The following is an 8,097-nucleotide window of genomic DNA, read 5'->3' as shown; positions in this document are numbered from 1 at the left end:
AAATGAGATCAAGCAGCCTCATTAATAACAGAAATACACATTACAGTAACAAAATTTGTAATTTTATGAATCTATCAGAGAAATAAAAATTTTGTTATTTAAATTTAATTTTGTGATTGAATGGATCTTTTATGTGTGATTGATGGAAGTACTAAACTTCTAGATAATTATTAAATACATAAAATATTTTATGATATTTAAATATTTTGGTATCAAAAGTCTCTGTTTAGAGTTTTAAGTTAATAATCAGACCCAGAAATGTATAAGAGAAAACAAAAACAAAACACAAATGTAAAGGCCATCTCAATGTCCATGTTAGGGGAATTATTTAAAATATTCATGGGCCGCAGAGATGGCTCAGTGGAGTAAGTGCTTCCCTGGCAATGGGAAAGGGCTTGAGTTCAATCCCTGGTTCCGCCAAAAGGAAAATAAAATCATAAATATATATTTAAATAGTACACAGCCATTTAAAACATTTTATAAAAGTATTTAATGAAATTAAGGTTTTAATTTTACAACCTTGGCTTCGAATCTAACAACAAAGCTAATCTTGAATGTATGATATAATTATGTTTTCAAGAAGATTTAAGTTTCATTACATATATATATATAATACATATATATTCATATATAAAAAGTTGAAAGGAACTGCAGTAACATTCTAATAGTAGCTTGATGTACTATTCTATATCTAGTAATACATTTCATCTATTGCCTAAGTTTTTCTTACTCCTTTAGGTATAAAAAGGGACACATGATAGTTTGTGAAAAAGAACATAACTAATTTAAAGAGAGTTTTAATAAAAGGAATTAGAGTCCTTAGTTTTCGCAGTCAGCAGTGGATGGTCTCCTACGTCTCTGTTTACAACACCCATCTGTCTATTGATGTACTGACTGCCCCGAGTGGAACGGAAATTCCCCTCAGTGGGAAGGATGAGTACTTTGTGAAACCAAAGCTGCCAGTACCTACATCTAATTTTTAATTAACTACACTAATTCCTAGACAGTACCAGCTGTTATCATGTTTCTTCAGTTCTCTGGCTTGATAAACAACTCGAGGAATGGTATACAAAAGCACATCATTCAAGCTTCTCACTGTTTTTTACAAGCTTTAAAAATGAAATCTTTTTGAATTGTCACTTTCTTGAAAACCTCTGACTGAATGCATGTTGAACCCCAACAACACACACCCTCACTCCCACATAACACTTTATACTTTTTTTCCTTTAGAACACCTTTTTAATATCAGATGAAAGCACCTTTCCAATACTAATAAAAACATATAATTAAAATACAGTTATTATCACCCCCATTTTATAGCTAAAGAGACATCTTTCAGTGGAGTCACTCATTCTAGGACTTCTAAAACCCTTGATCTATAGCTTACCCAATTCACTGGCTTGGGTCCTGCCACTATTTCCTTCCAATGTGAAGTTGGCACTCTCTTTCCCACTATTTCAACATATCCTGAGTTTGCTGAAACCCGTGCAGGTGTGACAGAGGGGTCGTTCACTGAGATATTCCAATCTGTACTGTAAGTTTCTCACGATCGCCAGTGGAACACAGAATGGTTGGGAGGTAGCTGTTCTCCACTACCACTGCACAGCATAATCCGTTTCAAAGGATCTTGGGGAGAGCTGAAGAGGACAAAGGAAAGGGACAGTAATATTGTAATATTTTGTTTTAAAGTTACGATAAAATGTAAGTTAATACGTGGTTCAGGCCATCCAGCACACATTGAATGAGCATTTCTTACAGATATTTTAGTCTCTTCCTGTCATGGAAACAAAGGTCATCAAGCTATTTGTTAAATGCAGATAGATTTCTGATGCAATGGATTGAAAGAGGAATAACATCATGCCTGAATATTTCTACTGCTAGGTAACAAATTTTGATGGTCTCTTTGGCATCACACCAGTATTGTGGAACTGTGTATAAAGCAGCAATTGTCGTTGTTTTATACTTACAAACCTTAGCTACAGAGTCTCTGTGCTGAGCTAGAGTTCAAAGAACAGTTAGAAGGTAAGAAGTGGAGGAGATGTTTCTGGTTCGTTAGATAGTTTTCTTCATATAATTGTAATATAATGAAATGAGATATTTATGTTTTATCCCTGCCCACTTTGGGCTTGTTAGCTAGGCATATGAAGACTTTTTTTCTTCCCTCTAATTTTTTTTTTGTGTGTGTAGCATATAAAATGTAGTTCACATTAGCAGATAATGTTGATACCTACCATTCTAGATATGATCATGGTGATCCTTAAAATTTGGGTTACGTAAGTAATATGAATATCATTATTTATGGGGAAGAAACCAGAAAGATTAAGAACAGAGAAAATATAAGCTTTTCTTGATTTTCACTCATTCATTCATTCAGTGCCAACTATGAGCAGAATTCTGCTGAGTGCTAAGAATGTAAGGATTAAAAAGTATAATAATTTCTGCTTAGCTGGAGATTAAAAGCTAGTGGACAAGAAGACACTAATCAAATATGTTCATAGACAAGCGTGTAACCTGGTGTCAAGCATGAACAAAAAGTCCAGGTAAATGGAGAATCTGACCTACACCGCAGGATTAGGAAAGGCTTCCTTGAGCTGAGAGCTCTGAAAGGAGAACCCACTACCTAATGCAGTGAAGGCGTGCAGAAGAGTGAATGTTCAGGTGTACTAGGAACATTGTACAGCAACAGCTGTGATGCTGGGTGGATTGGCAGAAAGAGGGCAGAGCCTTTTCAACTCTGTTCATTATAAAGGGACAATGTCATCTGGAGCCATAGTTCCAGGAGGCCATTCAGGTGCTGTGCAAATCAAGAGGTGGGAGAGTGGAAAGAGTTGATAGTAACAGTGATGCTTTCCATATTAACATCCACTAGAGGAACAGAATTGATGCAAGGCATATAGACAATTACGCAAGAGACTTACTTTGTAGGGTTATGAGATCAGAATAGGAAGCGTCTGAGTGGCTGTTTGTGGAAGAATCCAGGAGGGCTGTCTGTGCTAAAAGATCTAGCAGCAGTTGAAATGGAAGGCTAGGAAGCTCAGCGCAGTCACCCGGATGAGTCTGTGTCAGAGAGCTGAAGAGGCGTCAGAAGGCTGGACGAACTGAAGACCGACATCCAAAGCCAATACCCAAGATTGGAGCTCTTCTGAAGAAAACAGGAAGGCTTTCTTCTTTCCCTTTTCATTCCCTCCAGCCTACGAGACTCTCGCTTGGTGCCACCACATCCGGCATAGGTCTGCGCACCGCTTTACTAATTCGCTAGGTAATTCTTACTCAAGTGAAATTAAACTGTCAACATTAATAATCACGTCATCCAATTATTTTGAAAATGCCACCATCATTACAAAATGAGAACAGATTAAAGTGGACATCGTTTACCAGAGATGACTAGTTAGGAGTGTGTATAATATTTAGCGGGAAAAGGGATGAGCGAGTGTTGGCAAAAAAGAGAAGCGATTCATTTGTGGGCCAGTAAGTAATTAAATTTCGTATCTTCAGGAGAAGGTTGGTGAGAAGCTTAAAGGATTAAAAATGACTTTTTAAAAAAATAGCTGCACAGTTCTCCAGAACGAATATCACTATTATGTTTTGCAAGTACATGCTCATAAAAAAATTCATCACGGTAAGAGAAAAGTTTTGAGAATAAAAATTTATAAATTTATGAATGCTGTGCAAATCTGGGAGAAAGACAGTCGTGTTTGAGTCACCAATTATAGCAACTTGCTTTTTCAGTGAAGTAATTCTTGTCCTCATTTGAAGAGATTGATTATTAGGAAAGAAACTCAGCTACCTATAATGTCTGACAAATTCAATAAGACAAGGGAGCCAGATGGGCTTTTGGTTTAATTTTGACAAAGTTATGCCTGACATGAATGTGTGTTTTTTTCTCTTAGAGTTTCTAATGATACTTTGAAATCTGGGAAGTTGCCAAAATCTATAAGAAAGGCCATAGAGAGCTACCGAACAAGGTAAATCTAATTGAGTTTTAAACACTGCATATTGCCTAAGCTATTTTATTTCAGTTTAACTACCAAGGACTCATCCTAACATGAAATTATTACTGAAATCATGTATACTAGAGGAGAAGTAGTTTTCCTTAAAGAAAAACTCTGCCTATTCTATTTGCAGTTACAGTTAAAAATTGGCCATTACTCACTGCTACGTTATTGAATTCAGGTGACAGGTGGGAAGATTTTGAGTGAATTGAGTTGTTGTAGTTTAGATTGCAGTTTTATAGAGGAAGAGTATTAGTGTCATGAGTTTTAAAACCTGTGGTAGTATTGTAATAAAAGAAATGGGAAAATTATAATCACATTTCTTTAATAACCTGAACTATTTTTAATTTACCCATGTTGTTCAATAATTTTCCACGTTGCTATATTATGCTAATGAATTATTTTCACAACATTATATTTTATAAAATTGGTGACCTGCAAGGACTTTAATTATTCTCTTATTGGATATATAGATATTAATTTTTCTAATTTAATGTTAATATGATAAACTCGCACAGAAAATCATAATGAATATTAATAATAGCCTTTCTTCTCCATGTTTTAAAAATAATACAAATTATTAGAAGTTTGATATCCTGTAAAAGCAGTAGAAACATTGTCTCAGTCAGCGTTTTATTGGAGATACCGATATAACACTAGATGTACAAATGTGTAAGAAATTCCAAGATTGGTTTATGACAATCAGCCACAGAGTCAGATGAGGAAGCGTGCGGAGGGCATGTGCACACTGGAGACTGAAGGATTCAGTCCAAGGTCCAGAGCCCAGAGCAGTGTTCTGTGCTGTTCTGTGTCGGGAGGCTGATGGATCTGTGATGGAAGGCCGACGGATCTACACCAGAAGGCTGAAGGATCCAAAGCAGAAGCCAAGAGTCTGCACTAGAGCCAGAAGATGAGTCCAAGCTGATGGTGAAGACTGGAGCTCCTCAGAAGAAGAATGGGACCCTCGGTCCTTCCTCATTCTCCTTAAGTGCTGAGTCACTCTAGAGTGTGGTCTCCAAACCCTAGCATGTGGAGTTGCTGAGATGATTTATTTAAGCTCTTAGCTTCTCAAGTTGGCACAAGCAACCAACCACTACAATTATTGTAATTTTTACTGTATTCTCTGCTTTATAAAACAGTTTTACTAACTTACAACTACTACTAGACGTTCATAAGTGCATAACAAGGTTGTGTGTGATTATTTTTATAGTTGCTAACTTATATACATAGTAAGATGCCACTTTAATTCTCACATCTTTGTTAAAGGGAAGTTATTTTCTAAAGGTAGCTAACAAAACAGAGCTCTACTTTTTGGAGGTGTCCTTCTTCAGCTTATCTAGAAATGATGTTATTACTTTGTATGAACACAAATTATAGGTAGAATGGTAAGAAAGACAAAAATGGAAATAGTGAACCTTTGCATTAGTAGCTTTCCTTTTAGAACTTGTCCATAACTGTCTCAGCAATGGAGTAAACCAGTGGGAATTTCCCCATTCCCACTCCAGCCACATTACAACCTTTAAGTCATCCTTAATCACTACTTTTTCAACAGTAGTTGCATAATTAATCTGAGAAAGAATGAACAACTGTTAGCAATAGAAAACCAGGGAAGAATAGTTCTGTGTAAGTTTAGAAGAAAGAGAACATGCGGTGTGCATGGAATGCAAGCAGGGCTTGTGACACACCTGGTGCTCCCCTCCCAGGGAAGGGAGGGCACACTGTGAGCAGAGCTCTGTCCCCAGGCCAAGAGGCACAAAGCCATCTGCTCTGTGAAGGGGCACCTGGAAGGCTTTGCGCCTGCCAAGATTACATTAAGAGTATCCGCAAATAGAATTACGATTACTTGAAAGAAAAGTTGTGGCCACTCATCCTGTGCATTAAAAACAATATATTCTTAGAGATCTTTCTTAACAGAGAAAACTAATAAAGTGATCATTTGGAAATGAATACTGAATTTTTGTTCAGTGCCTAAAGATTGGCCATGGCTTTATCCCTACAAAAGCATGGAAAAGCTCATTTTCCCTAAAGAAAAAGTACACACATTATTTTGGGATTGTGATTTTGATACATCACATTAATAATTAACACGTGAATATATGTGTGTCTTCAGTGTCACTAGATCACATTTTATAGCCTCTCGAGATAAAAATTATTTGCCGATTAATACAAAATCACAGATTCTATTTGCGTGCTTTAGCACCTTCCCTCAAATTACAGTCCTTGTGTGAGCACTGGAACAGTTCTACTGATGTTCTCGAGCACCAAGAACTACACATATCTGATGAATACAGTAAAAGGATAATTTTCTGTAGATAAAGTTCTTAAGGATTGGGAGAATGGCAAAAAATATTGGCCTAGGAATTTATATGGCCAGTTCTCCTGTTGAAAAAGCTTTATCCCTCTCAGTTAATCATCTCTCTCACTACACCTGCACTAAAACAGGTGCATGCAATAGTTTTACTTATAGAAACAAGTTCTTTCCAAATTACACAAAAAGGAATGTAGGAAACTAACACAGATGCTTCCACTTGATTCTTAGGGTGATCACACTCGAATTTATGGAAGATGCTAGATGTGCTACTATGTGATCCAATATTTGTCCAATGCCTTCACAGAACCCTAGGTAGATCTTTGTGAAATATAGTTTTACAAAATAAAAACTATATTTTTAAGACATCCTTTCAGAAATCTAAAATTTGCTGAAGGTAGAGAATTTTTGGTCAAAAGAAAATTATGAACAACATTGAACTAGCCTTACTACTTCTTGTATGCATAATGCATGTGGACTCTAGGGACTAGTCTTTATTACATTCCAATTTTGGAAATAAACTATTTACTATAAAATTACTTTTAGAAGGCCCTGGTATTTGATGTGTAATATATAACTCTAAGGTGACAGAAATTCTTATGAATAATTTCCATAACATCTGAACATTTTTTAGCATGTTGCATTGAATTTAATTTGGGAGAAAATTTTTAATTTAGGGGCTTTCACCCAGGCATCATGCTCATGATACAAGATGATGAGAGAGAGAGAGAGTGACAACAACAGAGCGAGAGGGAGAGCAAGAATGAGAATGAGAATGAGAGTAAGAGCGAGAGCAACAGAGACAGAGACAGACAGAGAGAGAGAGAGAGACAGAGAGACAGAGAGAGAGAGAGACAGAGACAGAGATAGAGAAGAGGGAGGGAGGCAGGAAGAAAGGAAGACACATTAAAGTTTAGTTAAAGACGAAAGAAGGTAAGTTACTGTGATTCTGCTATTTTAAAATTCTGAGTATTAGTAATAGGTAGATAGTAGATATAAGGCTATCCAAATTTTCTATTTCTTGCACATTTATTTTTGTAAGTTGTGTTTTTCTAAAAAGGTTTATATTGCATTGACAATTTTTAAATATACTGGCATAAATTTAATCTCATCTTTTTTTTTTTTTTTCCAGAACCGGGATTTGAACTCAGGTCCTTGTGCTTCCCAGGCAAGCACTTATTCTACTGAGCCATCTCCCCAGCCCCTAAACCAGGAATTTTTTTTTCCTGGAACTGGAGCCCATTATCTTTTTAATACAGAAGACTGAATGAAGACCTTCTTTCCATTTCTGACATTTAGGCTCTCTCTTTTTCTGATTTGGTTCATGAACATCTTACTATGTTGATTTCCTCTTCAGCATTTTGTTTTTCCCTTTCAAAACTTCTTCTCTCATTCACTTTCTTCATTTCTTTTTCTTTGATATTAACATGTAGCTTAATTTTCTTATTCCTTAAGAGGAAACTTAGATAATTAGTGTGCAGCCTAATACTAATTAGTGGCTAAGAGACTATATATATTTGCTTTCAAACATGGCTATATTTGATTTCTTAAGTCTATTGAAGAACTAAAGCAAATGAAGTTCTAATATATTAATTGTGGAAAATTGCCATTTTCTATTAGATTGTGTATATGTGTGCTCCACAAATCAAGATTTCCAGTTGTAGGCATATAAATAATAGATTTAAAATAGTTGTTAAAATACATGCATGATAATTCATGTTTTTCCTTTTTGAACTTTTTAATAGTCATGAGTAGAAAAATTGCAACATCTATCACATCTGAGTTATATAAATAAAT

Source organism: Octodon degus, unplaced genomic scaffold (genome assembly GCF_000260255.1).
Source record: "Octodon degus isolate 3935 unplaced genomic scaffold, OctDeg1.0 scaffold00003, whole genome shotgun sequence".
Classification (NCBI taxonomy): Eukaryota; Metazoa; Chordata; class Mammalia; order Rodentia; family Octodontidae; genus Octodon; species Octodon degus.
The sequence above is the reverse complement of the archived record's forward strand: the minus strand, read 5'-3'. Positions refer to the sequence as shown.